At 44.2% G+C, this 16137-nt stretch overlaps 1 protein-coding gene across 1 annotated transcript in view; it reads right to left on the bottom strand.

The window, feature by feature from the left end:
• gucy1a2 (guanylate cyclase 1, soluble, alpha 2) overlaps positions 1–16137 on the bottom strand; it is a gene marked incomplete at both ends in the record, with an annotated part of 112009 nt that overhangs the window by 54978 nt on the left and 40894 nt on the right. The gene's annotated exons all lie outside the window — the stretch shown is intronic.

The following is a 16137-nucleotide window of genomic DNA, read 5'->3' as shown; positions in this document are numbered from 1 at the left end:
CCATAAATGACCCCTGGACACCAGGCACGTGCACACATAGACATCAAAGGGGGCTTGAGCCCCTGCCCTTTTCATCCGTCCGTAAAAAGTGCCCTCTACAGACCATGAATGCAGCTTTTCCTATGGTGAAAGAAATGCAAATGCCCCCCCCACCCCCTTTCCATGCCATACCTGAATGCAGCATTCAAGAGAATTGCCTTGTCCAAACTCTCCTGAACTTGAATGCAGCATCTTATGTTGAAAGAATTGCCCTCTCTGTGTAGAAATCAGTGCCGTTACGCCACATCTCCAGTATTCACTTGACTATGCTTGGTTCAGTGTGGTATTATCAAGCACCGAAAATAGCTTGGAGGTCTGCTATTTTCGATATTTTCAACAAAAGGCCCTTTTAGAAATGTCAGCCCCTGCCTCTCTAACATTCTGTGCACGTCCCTGACCCCTGGACACGACTCAAAATGGAAGTGTGGCAGCTGTCGGCCGTGTGACGCTGACAACACAAAAAACACTGTTCAATGTTGGACGTTCTGCCTAACCTCGTTCCCACGCTTGTCATCAGGGACGTGCTGGGCCCCTGATTCAGCCCGGGAAAAAGAGTTGGAGAGGCCCTCATTGCGCGCTATAGAGAGAGAGATCTCTCTCTATAGCGCTGCTGCTACTCAAAGATTTGCCATTTCAGATCATGACAAGTGACAAGCCAGTGGGCCAATTACATGAGTTATATTTCGTCGTTGTCGGGCGGAAACCTTGTATGTCCAAAACCATTTTAAAAATGATTTAAACTAGTGAAAACAGCCGATCTGTTGTGTGCTTGTAGATCTGCTGTTTTCACTACTTTTGTGCAACAGCCTTAAATGATGAAGCAGGGCTTTGCTTTGCGAAAAAAAATTATACATTTGAAATACATACATTTGAAGATACAAGGTTTCTGCCCGACAGTGAGGATTTACTTTGTTGGCCGCCCAGCCCCCAAAATGGATTTTATTTTAATTTTTTTCCTAATGGCCGGCCTGGACCGTCCGGGAATGAACCGGCCGTTCGGGAGTTGTCCCGCTTTTCCCAATGGCCAGCACGTCCCTGCTTGTCATAACCTGCAACAACATGGGCCAAAAGGCCTGGTAACGAACCACGACACAAAGGAGTTCCGTTCTATGTGCTGTGCTTCCCCTGGAAGCTGTCTTTCAGCCAGAGGCATAGTTCCGCCGATTTAAAATGACTCCGATACGGAACTAAAACTTCCTATGGTTGGCCACTAGTTGCGCTGTTTCCCCCCTCTGCCGATCGCAAAAAGAATTGTTCTCCATTGGACCCCATTCATTTTCCCCTTTATTTTTCTAACCTTAATTAACATTTTCATAAATACTTTATGGTTCCTATCGCTAGTAAAAAAAAATGCCTTTCAATCACCATGATATGCATTTTGTGAAAATACGGTCCCATTTGTGTTAAAATTGATGATAAAGTTGCGGGGGGCGTGGCCAACTAAGCTGATACCAGCCGGCTGTGTTCTTCTTCATGTGCTGTATTTCGGGAGGCTCCGACCACATTCTCCCAAGTATCCTTGCGGTTGCACGTGACCGTTGGCAGCCAATAGCATCCTCTGGTGCCTTTACAATCTATGATGGCAACACCCATGCCAAGGACCCAAAATGTGTCATTTGCGCTGCATAGAAACCAATGGCTTTGCTTTGTCCATATATTTTTTACAGTCTATGCTTTCAGCGCATTTTATATTGTTTCCCCCCCCCACTATGTATTGGGGAGAGAAACACTTGTTTTTGTTACCTTAACAGGGATTGACGCTAACACTTGCCCGACGGCCCGGGGGCAGGTAAATAAAGTGGTCTGCAGGCAGGTGAAGTTTGCTACCAGGTTGCCCGACCGGGCAAGTGCCCATTTTGAGTTACATAATAAAAGATATGTTTCTTTAGCCTACTTGAACGCTGAACGGGGCTATAGACTAGAGTGTTCCGTCTGTCTGTCTCTCTCTCGCTCGCTCTCTACCTCTCCCCCCCCCCCCCCCCCCCCCCACACACACACACACACACACACACACACACACACACACACACACACACTGAACAAACTCTCTTGCTGCGACATGAGCTCCCTTGAAAACCGCTATTCTACAAGCTCACATTATGCTAAAAAAGACGGGCAAGTGGCCATGACCCGAGGGCAAGTAGAACATGACCTGTACTTGCCCGACGGGCAAGTGCCTCTGAGACCTTAGTTTCAACCCTCGCTTAACGAGGAAGGCATCGGGCACTCGGGTGGCACAGTGGTGAACTCTTTGTTTGTAGGCAACGACCGGAGCTTCAAGACAAAGTGGGTTATCGAGGTGACAGACATACAGGCATGCCCACCACCAAAAGTCTTTGTCGAGTGTCTACTCTACACAAATATAATTGGCTTTCAACGGAGAGGGAAGCCGGACGGGGAGGGTGATATTTGGGCTAAAGGCGAGCGGGTGACAGCTGACAGCGCCATATAGCGTCACATAACATCCTTGGTCGGTACGTCCCGTAGTTCCACTTAGGCCCTTACAGTAGCAGTTCTTGCCCAGCGTAACGTTTAGCACACAACTCTTCTACAAGTAAAAAAAAAAATACTTAAGTACTCAAAAGTATGTTTTCTTTTAAATATTAGCGCATTGCACAATGCATTTATAGACCCATGTAGCTCTCCTAATAATTAATGCACTTGCTTTCAGAAGGCCCCTGTGCGTCCATGCATGAACTCATGAGTGCACACTACAATAATGGCTCAGTCCGCGTCCAATTTGTCATAGTTAAATAGACAAATGTTTTAGTGTGTATAAAGGCAATGGTAAATGGTGCATTTATGTAGCACTACCTTTATCTAAGGCGATTGTGCATTACATTCACCCATTCACACACGCATTCCTGCACCGATGGCGGAGGAAACCATGCAAAGCACCGACCTGCTCATCGTGAGCAACTAGGTCCGGGGTTCAGGGTCTTGCTCAAGGACTCTTCGACACCAACTCTGGGGGAGCCCGGGATCGAACTGGTAACCCTTCGGTAACCCTCTGTGTCAGGGGTCTTCAACAGGGGGTCCGGGACCCCCAGGGGGTCCTCAGAGTTACTACAGGGGGTCCTCCAAATCTTCCAATCATTTTTATATTAACAACCTGAACCCTAAGTGTCCATATTCTGAGACCTTTAGCCGACAATAGCGGATCTACAAGCTCACAACGCCTCACAGCGCGAGGCGTTGTGAGCTTGTAGATCGGCTATTTTCGGCCTAAGTATAGAGTGAAAGGTCAAGTGTATTAATTATTGATGGTTCAAGTGGTTAAATATCAGAAAACACAAATTGACATGAATCCAAAATACACTGATGATTGTGCTGTCAAACAATGAAACTATGAACAGGTTGTGGGGGTCCCTGCTTCATCTCTCTCTCTCAACTAAGGGGTCCTTGGCCTGAAAACATTGAAGACCCTGCTCTGTGTTCTGACACAGCATTTTATTTTTTATTTTTTTGTACCGCCTCATCCTCCAAACATCACTGAGCACGATTTATTTCAGCGCTGTTTGGCTGTAACGCCCGTGCACACTTTGATTTTTATTTCGCCACACTTGTGATCTTAACAGATAACGGAATTTCACAGAATCAAGTCGACAGGCCTTTTGCCACCCGACCGGCGCGGAGATGAGAGGAGTAATAATAGATGAAAGGCCGTGGGATTCAATAAAACGTGGGAGAGAGAAGAAGAGAGAGGCAGAGATAGATAAGAAAGAAACAAATAGAGGATACACAGCATACTAAACATGAATGGTGGTAAAGAGCGCTTGTTTTTTGGCTTGTAATCATGGGGGAACTGTTGCTGTTGCTACTTATATAGTCAGGGAATTTTAATAAAACCCTGGGAATAAATTCCTTACCAAACAATTTCTTCACCAATGTGTTCGTAAAGGTGTCTAGTAACATATCTAACAAAGATTGAAATTCAACATCCCTAGCAAAATATTTGACAGCTAGGGTGATTCTGGGTCTCATTCACTTACTATACACTGTACTATAAGGGAAAAAAAATCACTTCCAAAAATATGCTTTAAGTAGCATGTTAGGGGTCTAACTAGGTGTTTTTAATTATTCTGAATCCATTGCAAGCATTTGTTTTGCACGAAAAACATTCCGTGGGCCAAAATCAGACGCAAAAAAACTATGGTTTAGTGATGAGTCATCACTTTTCACAAGGTGTATGGGGTCCATTTTTGGCCCAAGGAATGTTTTTCGCGCAAAACAAATGCTTGCAATGGATTCAGAATAATTAAAAACACCTAGTTAGACCCCTCACATCCCATTTAAAGCATATTTTTGGGAGTGATTTTTTCCCTTATAGTACAGTGTATAGTAAGTGAATGAGACCCAGAATTACCCCAGCTGTCAAACATTTTGCTAGGGATGTTGAATTTCAATCTTTGTTAGATATAGACACATTGGTGAAGAAATTGTTTGGTAAGGAATTTATTCCCAGATGTGACAGTTATTCTACTAATTTTCCCTGACTAATAGCACCTTTGTCAAATGAAACCATTAGCATTAGAGGTGTCTAGCTGTTTTCAGGCCAAGGAAGAGCTGAGAAAGAGATGATTTTCATAGATTCCATATAGTTTCATTGTTTGACAGCACAATCATCAGTGTATTTTGAATTCATGTCAATTTGTGTTTTCAGCTATATTTCTCAGAATATATGGATGCTAGGGTTCAAGTGGTTAATATAAAAAAGGAGAAAAAGGTTTCTATCACACAAAGATTTGGAGGACCCCCTGTAGTAAATCTGAAGACCCCCTAGGGGTCCCGGACCCCCTGTTGAAGACCCCTGGTCTAAACTATGCTCAGGAACAGTACAACACTTCTTAATAACCACTTAGACCCTAACCTTGTGTAGCCAGGCTTACTCATCTGTGAAGAGAAAAGCCTACAGAAAGTGTGCAAAGTCTGGCATGGATAGGGGCAACGATGGCGAAGATATGAGTAGGGCAAAAGTGTGACTTGATGTGTGACGGACAGACTGACGGACAGACAGACAGACAGACAGACAGACAGACAGACAGACAGACAGACAGACAGACAGCCGGTGGAGGTTAATATAATATATTCTTATATAGGCTATTAGTATCACAAGGAAAACTATTTGTTTCAAAAAGAAGAAATACCATGGCATATTGTTTTACATCAATGTTATGTTAGCAGTACAGTCTTTGTGTTTTGCCAATGGTCTGGACAACTGGACCCCGACCCACAGGTTACCCACTGTAATTTAGTCATCTCACAGAGCTTTGTCATTTCACCATTCAGACTATAAAGCTGCTCTCCACTATTTCTCTCTCTCTCTCTCTCTCTCTCTCCCTCTCTCTCTCTCTCTCACACACACACACACACACACACACACACACACACACACACACACACACACTCGTTCATTCCATTTCTCCGTCTATTGTTCTCCCCTGCTCTCTCACTGCGTCTCTCTCCCTCTGTGTGTTGTACAATACTGTAGGGGGGACAAAGAGAACATTTACAAGTGGCGCCGATGTCAACATTGTCTTTGTACTATAATCACGCACGCACGCACGCACGCACGCACGCACGCACGCACGCACGCAGCCACGCACACATGCACAGGTGCAGACCTACACACGCACATGCACACAGAGAAGTTCGTATTACTATGCTTGTTCTTTTTGCAACACCGGCGTGAAACTATAAGTATAAATCAGCCATAACTCCAACCCCTAATACACACACACACGCACACGCGCACGCACACGCGCACACACGCACGCACACACACACACACACACACACACACACAGACGCGCACACACACACGCGCACACATGCTAATCTCAGTCCCGGCCAGTGCCTGCAACAAAGCATCCATTGATGAGCAAATGTTAATAAAACTACAGGCTAATTAAGCTTGAAAACTGTGCTTCCGAGAACACAACAATATAATGCCTTCCCTCTGGGGCATAGGGAAAGGAAGGGACTAAGTAAAAGTATATATATTTTTTAAAGAATCTTCCAAAACAATTCCAAAAATGCCTAAAATGTATTAGGCATGATCGCAATCGCGAAATTGCATGTTTAGCCCCATAACAAACACATCTTTCAAAATGGCAGCCATGTTTGTTTGTTTTGTTTGTCTTTGAAGGCTTCTATCTCATGAATGCCTGAACGGATTTCCAAGCAGATTTTTTTGTTTGAAAGTGCATGATCTAGGCATGGGCGTGCACTAAAAATTGATCCGTGCACTAGAAATTTAGGAACGTGGCAGTGAGGAACTCGGGGGCCATTTTGAAAAAGCAGTGAATGAGTTAAGTACAGCACTTAAGTAAATGTACTTAGTTACTTTACAACACAGGTTACTTTCCACCATTGAGTGGGTGTCACCACAGGCCATATAGGCGCACACACACACACACACACACACACACACACACACACACACACACACACACACACACACACACACACACACACACACACACACACACACGCACACACACACACACACACAGTACACACACAACCCCGCGCGGGGCATGTACGTGTGTAAGCGCAGTGCACCGTGGGGGGGGGGGGGGGGGGGGTGTGCGTGACCTCTTTGGGTCGGCCTGTCATCTTCTCTTGCTGCCCTTTCTGCTGAAAATGTCAAACCATTTCTTCCTGGCTGATCTTACTGATCTTACTGATCTTAACTCCTTGTTCTCTTCTCTCTTTCTTGCACTCGGCCGAGAAAAGCCTGATTCTACAGAAAGAGGAAGCAAACATAACAAACCGTGTCTCGTTTATACAAAGTATGCACAGTGGAATTCGGTGTATGAAGTGTGTACGAAGTGTGCGCGCATGTGTGCGTGCGTGTGTGTTCTGTCTGAGTCAGCCAGTGGTTAATACATTGAACCACCTCCAACTGTGACACAAACTTGTGTGCTGCGCATCAAGCTGCCTCACGCTACAGAAATAGGAGATACAGTATACTGTATATACAGTATATATATCTAGCCATAAATCATAACTCTAGTAGAGGTAGTTTAAATTGGGACGTTTAAGCCCTTTGCACACAGGCGCGTTTATCCGCACGGATAAAACGGACAATTTCATTTTTTTTAAAGAAAACAATGATTCTCTACGACCTCATGCACACCGGATCCGAATTAGCAATGCGACGAGTGGCTGCGGCCATGCGTTTTTTCTCTCGATCGAACCCAGTTCGATTTGTGCGTCTTGTCGCATGCGGTAAAAAAAACTCATCACTCCTTTTATGACTCCTTTTGGGATCCGCATCACCGATTCCGCACAGCATTGCACACCAAATCCAATGCGTTTTATTCATGCAGCAAACGGGAAAAAAACGCAATTGTCCTGTGTGCAAAGAGCTTTACTCTCTACAAGAGTTATAAAGGGGAGTCAGAACCCTCTTGCTGGTTGAGCCCTAACGTCCATTTCCGGCTCAAAACATGTACACATCAATATATAAGGTGTTCACCGCATTGTCGAAACACTCTGCTACCGTCCTGTCCACTCGTCGGCATGTGTTAGTCCATATGTTTCCAATAAATTAATGTTTGCTCAAACTTCTCGAGTCTCATCGCGTTCCTTGTTGTTGGGTAAAAATGGCCGAACATGCGTTGATCGCCGTCGCTGTTCGCTCATACTAGGACATGATGTTTTTGTATGCAGAAGTATTCCTACATTCTGTAGTTCTGTTTTATGGCTAATATATCTCCAAGTTTTAAATGTGTACGTTCTTTCGTAAAGTAAAGCCCTGCTTCATCATACAAGGCCGTCGCACAAAAGTAGTGAAAACAGCAGATCGGCTGTTTTCACTAGTTTAAATGGGTCCTACTAATTGCACCAAACTACCCAAAAGTACACAAAATAATACAAAAGTACACAAAACTACCCAAAAGTATACCCCAAAGTAGGGTTGTTCGATATGGCCAAAAAATAAAATCTCGATTATTTTCTCTGAAATCTCGATTTTCGATTTCGATTTCGATTTCGATTTTTTATTAAAAGAATAATACATTGTTTCAACTATTTTGTTTTCATTCAAAAAATGCAAGGAAATTATTTTTTTTTTTTCATTATTGTTTAATTTTATTTATTTATTTTTTAGCAAAATGCAATAAAACAATAATTATTAATAATAATAATAACTTTAGTTGCGCAACAATCACATACAGAAGTTAACTTAGCGTCCTTAGTGTTTCATTATCAATAGTGAGTGACAAAACAGCCAAAACAAGCCAGCTCTTGGAGGCTGGTGAAACGGGTGAAAAAATAGCTAAGGCCGCCCCTGCACTGCTCATGCACGGAGGCGAAGCGCTTCGCTTCCCGACACAAAATTAACACAGTGACAGGGACAGTAGGAGTAGACTACAGACAGACAGTGGATGGGTAACACAGAATTAATAAGCTTCTTTCAAACTACAACAACAAGTAGACCTAAGTGTACCAGCTCAGCAGCTTTTTGTTCTGTTTGCTGCCTGCATGTAGGCTACTGTACCAGCGCGAGTGAGCGCATGCAGTGCTGTGGTGAGCTCTGCCCCGTTTGACTTGCGCTGCACGCGCATCAAAGAAATGACACATCAGAGAGAAAGTAGGTATTAATTTGGTGTCAGACCTTGTCGTCTTGCTTTAGGAGGACCGGGCTGTGTACTTTTTGCCCCGTGCAAGGCTCCAATGAGTAAGAAATACCCTAATTAAAGTGAAAATCGATTTTACGATTTCTTCTTTTTTTAAATCGTCCAAAGGAAAAAACCCGGGTTTCGATTAAAAATCGATTAATCGAAAAACCCTACCCCAAAGTACCCAAAAGTATACCCAAAAGTACACAAAACAACCCAAAAGTACACAAAACTACCCCAAACTACCCAAAAGTACACAAAAGTATACCCAAAAGTACACAAAAGTACACAAAACTACCCCAAAGTACACAAAACTACCCCAAACTACCCAAAAGTATACACAAAAGTACACAAAACTACCCCAAACAACACACAAGTACACACAAGTAGGCAGGGACCAGCACCCAGGGGGTCCCTGGTGGCCGACCCAACACCGGGGCCCACCACGGACCCCCACGGACCCCAGCGGCGCTGGAAAAAGCAAATGGAAAAATAAGCAAATCTAGCAGATCTACTACATTATTAAAATGATAAATGCAAAACGAACCTTTCTGGACATACAAGGTTTTCACCCGACAATGACAATATATAGGCTCCTTCCCTATGGGCTACATGACTCGGCTTGGCTCACTGTCCTCTGCATTTACCCATCCTGATCAAAATGAAAGCAAAGAACCTTCCAAAATACTGCACAGAGAGTAGAGACAGCATGGTCTGTCCCCAAAAATATAATATAACAATAACGGTCTAGGTCGGGGACCGGCATACTAAGGGAACAATGCAAATAGGGAATGAATGAACACAGGTTGAGTCAAGTAGATGCCAACTCGTTCATTCTCTTGGCACTGACCCTTATTGATGGTAACAGAGAAAGCTAAGCGGACAGGGAACTGTCGTCTAATGACGGCCGGGCTACACCAGGAAACGTGCACGCACACGTGCACTGTCTGTGCGCTACACCAAGGAGGGAGTGTACATGTATGTGCGGGAGACCAGATAGTCTGTGTACAAAACGCATACGTGTGCGTAACAAATAGAACCGATCCTATTTTTAGGGAATGCGTATCCGTGGTTCGCGCTATCCGTACGCCTGGCGTAGCCGTCTGAATTGATATACATTGGATGTTTCCAAAACACGCATACGCGTGCACGCCCCGTATACGCACTAACGCGCGCAAAAAGGCTTGGCGTAGCCCGGCCGTCAAGGTGAAGGGAAGCTCAACAACGTCATTGTTGTGAGGTATTTTTGGGAGGAGGATTGTTTCACCCCTGTTCGTGCCTACTGCAATCTCACACTCAATGACTCTGTCCATCATTTGCATTACTACCATTCTGGTGCCATTCTTGCTTCAATTAGTAGTTGGTATATAATATTTGATATATATAATACTATAGGTGCTTGTGATAAATGTAACTTAACTGACTGCAATAACTGTGCAATGCGCAAGGGAGCTGTGAGAAGTTGAACTTTTGACTGCTTGTTACTTTGCAATGCGCGAAGCATGCTGATGGCTTTCATTTGTCACAGACAGGAGAAGAGGTTAATCACGGACTTGGCCTGATTCGGTTTGTCTCATTATTAACAAATCAACTCTTTTCAGTTGGCTGCGTGTGTCTGAAATGGGTTTCATCATCACGCATGAATGATTCATTACATACCACTGTCTGTAGGCTCCTCCCCCGATCCACTCCAGTTGAATCTGGGGGTGCGTTCGGAAATGCACACTCAATGCACCGGTGTGCCATTTTGTTGTTCGTTTATTCGGTGCACTTGGTGCGTTGTCGTTCGGAAATCCAGTGCGCTGCGCACCGGGTGTGCTGAGTGCACGCACTGACCGACCCTACTCATCTTCTACCCCCTAGAAGATGGGGTTTGGTGGTGTGGTGCGTCAGTGCGGTGTTTTGATTGGTTGGTTTTCATGGCCGTGTCATGCGCTTCTCAGCAGTGAACAATAGCGCAGGAAGTGATAACAAAATGCACCATTTGCAGCTTTATTTGTCCTTTGGGCTTTATTGTTACACGCATCAAGGTGTAAACTAACAGCAGGTATAGGCCAACGTTATGAATTAAATTACCTTTCAATAGCAACGTTGCGTTAGCAACTGCTGCTTTTCAGAAAGGTTTCCGGCTGAAACAGCGCACAACTGCCTGAGCCTGCCTCTTAATGAGGTGGTGCCATGATTCCCCCCCCCCCTCTCTAAAACATGATTATCTTATCAGGTATTATGATTATACCAGGAGGAAGATTTTTTTCCCAAAAAGTATACAGAAAGAGTTGAAATTGGGTTTTTATGTGGCCACACCCCCAGTTCATTAAGTATGCATGGATGTCATGGTGGGTGGTGACCCAGCTGATATAGCCACACCCCACAGTGTTGGGTGAATGGTAAATAGGGGAGGAGTTGATACTGTGACATACTTAGTATCTGTGTTTTTTAACTGACACTTTTGACCACAAGGTGGCAGCCTCCAAGAGAAAACAAACAAATACTAAGAGAATACATAATTTCTCAAAAAAACATGAAGTACTTTCAACCTCCTAGACACATGAAAAACAGAAAAAGTACAAAACTATGGCACCACCTCTTTAACTGGTCATTCGTAAATAAGCCACACTGAATGCACTCTACAATGCCAACGCCTACTGCACTCACTGCACTGACCACACACTCGGTGCGCATTTCCGAACACACCCTCAGTTTCCACGTCATATTAGCTGCTGGCTTATTGTTTGGCACCAATGGGTGCTGGGAGCGGCCTGGGTACGATTTCACTGGCCCTCCTGGAGCAAGTGCTGTTCTGTGGTCCAAGACCACTTCAGTTTCTACCTGCTGCTGGTCAAAATATTCTCCTCTTGATCCACACTTGTAGTTCCAGTTTTGAGCCATGATTGCAGCATGTTATCTCTGCTGTTTCTTAGTACAGGTATGTTACCACCATTTAGCTTGTTGTGATCCGTTCGTGGACGCATCACGTGGACGCATCACAGACACAAAGCCAACATAAATACGGCACTGGCAAAACCTTTTTCCATGATATAGGTCATAGTATTTCTATCTAGAGTATAGCCTATTATATATTTTATATATTATATTTTGGGGAGATTCCTCTGCGTACCACCAGTATTTATGTTGGCTTTGTTTCATGCATGACGATGAAACCCATTTCAAACACACGTAGCCAACTGAAAAGAGTTGATTTCTTAATAACGAGACAAACTTAAACGGGCTGAGTCCGCGATTAACCTGTCTTCACCTGTCTGTGACAAATGAAAGCCATCGGCGTGCCTCTTGCATTGCAAAGCAGTAAAAAGTAAGTGAGTTACTAGGGCCCAAGGTGGAGGGGCCTTCGTTATTTTATATGCCGAGCCGCAAGCTTGTAGAAAAAAATGCTATTTTTGAAAAAATGTGTGCAAATCTTTGAGTATGTGTATTTTTTAAGCGAACATTTGTAACTAAAATTTTGCTTCTGAGGGGTCCCTGGAACTAAATATTTTGAGGTGGGGGTCCGTGGCCAAATACATATAATTTTGGGGGTCCTTCACATGAAAAAGTTTGAGCACCACTGACAAACTTCTACAAGCTCACAGCACGGCACTCGGTGTGCGTGTGTGTGTGTGTGTGTGTGTGTGTGTGTGTGGTACTGTAATACTGTGACAATTGGTGTGAATTCATGTGAATGCATGACAGTCTTGACTTCTCTTTGGTATTTCCTGTTAGTATGTTTGCCTCTCCGGGGGTTGCAGTTGCAACGAACAACAGGAGTGAGCTACATTTGGATAGCTCTACAGAATTATTATTTTATTTTTCGTGCTTTGGCTCGGTGCCATTATTTCCATGGATGTGAAATGTCACAATAACTACGAGATGAAAGAGCGAGGCTGTCAGCTGTAATTTGGGCGTCCTCCGTTGTAAGCGAAGTTAAAGATCCGCAGCCCTATTTTTTTTTTACACAGAAATATTTGGAAACATAAACACGGCACGCAAGAAGTGATTTCAGAGCGTGGGCAAATATTTTGTGTGTGAAATGACTCGCACACGAGCTTGCAAGTGCAACCCCGCATACTAAATATCTTCCCCAGTCCACGCACACAGTTGGATGTCATACAGAAGTGGATTTTTTTATTAGGGAGATTCATGGAGTGTTTAGTCAAATTGGAGACCTTCGGGTTGGATTTAAGCATTCATAGTAACGCAGTTCACTCGTAATTTTGACACAACATACATAGTTATGGCAACAAGCGAAGCGGAGTCTGGTTCTACTGCTATAGTCCACTAGCCTCGCAACAGCCAGACTGAGTCTGGGAGTTCTCCATAGACGATGCATTACGCGATGACGTAGTTACTCCCTTTGACTGACAGGTCCATTCAGTAGTCATCAGCGCATCAAAACATCGTCGGGAGAACATCAAATACGTCTTTTCCAGACAGAAATTCCAAAGGTGCAAACTGTTGTTCGTTTTTAAGTTACGAGATGCCGTTGATTTCAGATAAAACTTCGCTTAATGCAGCTTTTATTTGCGATTTGTGAACTCGCATCGGACATGGGGTCCGCCATGTTTGTTTACAAAATGCGAGAGCTGTAGCAGCCGCTCGACCAATCAGGAGCGGTGTGAGGCGGGTTCGCTCAAAATGCAGCCTTTTGATTGGAAATTGAGAACCTAAATTCTCATAAAGAGACTCTATGGGAGGGACACCAGACCGAGAAAGGAAGCACATTGGTGATGACGTAACTCGGGATGGCTTGCGAGGCTAATAGTCCACAGATGTTTCCATGGATTCTCACACATTCCACTCGTATGGAACGCAAGTGACAGAAGGAAATGCTAACATGTTGGCCATCAGATGGCCAGCAAACGGAAACCATTCAGGCAAAACCACTTTGTTCAGCTGGACAGCAGCGGTCTGGACACTTTCCCAACAATTAATATATCGTCTCTGCCGGGTGGAAACCATTATTGCGACTGTCAGGTCGCAGTTACTATCAAAACCTCCACCGGCTGTCAGTCTGTCCGTCACACGTCACGTAACACTTTTGCCCTACTCATATCTCCACCACCGTTGCCCTTATCCATGCCAAACTAAACACACTCCTTGGCCGCCAAACCACACCCTCCACCTTCATTTCTCACATGGACCCTCTTCAAGCGCAACCATGAGGGTGATTCTTGCAAAACACATTTTTGGACACTGCTCCTACAGATTTTGCCCTAAAATCACGCAAAGTATCTCTAAAGTCATGTCATCAACATGGATCTGTCCCATTTCCCATATTCCCTCCTGATTGGCTACCTTTGCCTTCTAACGTTTGTGTATGTGACCTGACTGTCGCTTATCTCCCGATTAGGAAGATTCTTACTGGTGTCCAAAACTTACTGTATACCGTTTCAAGATTCAAATTCAAAAATAGCAAAAGTAGCACTACAAGCACACAACTGTGCTTGTAGATCGGCACACAACTGTGCTTGTAGATCGGCTGTTTTCACTAGTTTAAATAAGTTTTAAATAATAAATACAAAACAAACGGTTTTGGACATGGAAATTTTACTCATGTACAATAATTGGCCCACTGACTTGTCACTTGTCATGATCTGAAATGGCAAATCTTTGAGTAGCAGCAGCAGCGCTATGGAGAGAGATCTCTCTATAGGCGCAATGAGGGCCTCTCCAACTCTTTTTCCCGGGCTGAATCAGAGGCCCAGCACGTCCCTGGTGGCCAGGGTGCTCTAATGCCCACCACAGCCAGTTCCCGGTCCCAGTTTGTGCGGACCTTTTGCTGCATGTCTCTCCCCTGTTCTTTCTCTGACAGTGCAGGTGCACAGACAGCGAGGCTTTGACTCTCTCTCTCAGTGGCGTCAGTTCAGCAAAAGCTAGGGTATGGCAAAGATGGGTTTCCTCATGGAAAAGAGGCATTACATTTTGTATAACATGGTTCTATTGTGAAAATAGCAGATCTACATGTAGATCGGCTATGTTCACAATGTCTGATTTTAGTTTTGTTTCTTGGGCTGGATATGGCAGCCTGGAACGGTTGTTCAAGAAGTGCAGCTAAACTTGGCATGTTAGTAAACGTGCCACAATTAACAATGACCTGCAGAACCTGGGAATCAGCTGGGAATATACCATCCTGTCAAGCTGGGAAGAATAGGTAATTATAATACCTTGTTAAAGTGACCATTTTGTAAAATTTTGCATTTGTAGTTATTTTACTGTAATTTAACAACTTAATAACCAGCGCAGATAGACAAAGAGACATTCATGGATTTATATTTGAAAGTAACTTTTATCTTCCCCCCTGGACCCAGGGTATGGCAGCTGCATACCCCTGCCATACCCAATTGACGCCCCTGCTCGCGAGGCTCAGCAGAAAGAACCACTCGGCTAGAGAGCGCCCCATATCGTTGCTGTCGGCTGGAAACCTTGTATGTCCAAAACCGTGATACAAATAAAATCTGACAATAGCAGATGTACAAGCTCACTACGTGTCGCATCGCGCAGATATGCTATTTTCGCTACTTTTGTGCGCCACCCTTATGACAAAGTAGGGCATTTGTTTACATCAAAAGTTGAAACGTGGAGATCCAAGGTTTTTTCCAGACAGCAGCGGTAACACTGTATACTTAAAGTTATACCATGTAACTTTTTTTAATAAAACAAATCTTAAAATTGTCTGTTAAATCGCTAAAGTTTTAGAACACCCACTCCGTTATTTTCAGCTTCTAAAGCCTTTTCTTTACATGTTTTCTACTTAGCCGTGACAGGGGCGGGATTTCCCGGCAAAATTACGTCGTCTGCATCATCCATATACGTTGTGTATACGTTGGCCAATCACATCGCGGATCATACACACATGATACACTACCGGTCACAGCGTATCTGCCGTCTCTTCAGGAAGTAGCCTCCCTCAGCTACAGTGTTTACGATGGTGAAGGATTCTTAACCTCTTAATCCCCAAATCCTGGCCAGAAAATTACGTTCTACCCCTCCACGGATTCGTATCGGTCGCGGTGGTTTGGTCCGCGGTGGTGGTCCGCGACGACTCCAGGCGAAAAGCGGCCGAAAAAAGCAATACCGCTACTGACCACTAGTTTAGCAACTTACACAGTATAGCTTTAAGGGATAACGGCTGGCTCCGCGGTCGTTGTCCAGGAATAACAATACCCACAGCTACTAAATACCCGGCTACTAAATTAAATTAATAATTTGACTCAAAACTAAAAACAAAACAAAGTATTTCCATGTTTACAGACTGCTGAAAGTGTTCCACAAGTGTTGCGCTGGGCGTCCCCCCAGCGCAACACGGGTCACCCTGGAAAACAAGGAAGTGAATAGAATCCATTTTCTGATACTGCGTCGTCTACTGTATATCTCGCTTAAACTATTTTTAAAAACATTCTTGAGAGCAACGTTTGTTTACATGGCTGTCATGTTGGATACGGCACTAAATTCACACAGTGCAGCCTGAATGCAG

The sequence above is a fragment of the Nannobrachium achirus genome (assembly GCF_963921795.1).
Source record: "Nannobrachium achirus genome assembly, chromosome: 8".
Lineage (NCBI taxonomy): Eukaryota > Metazoa > Chordata > Actinopteri > Myctophiformes > Myctophidae > Nannobrachium > Nannobrachium achirus.
Note: the sequence above shows the minus strand (reverse complement) of the source record. Positions and strands in the feature narration are given on the sequence as shown.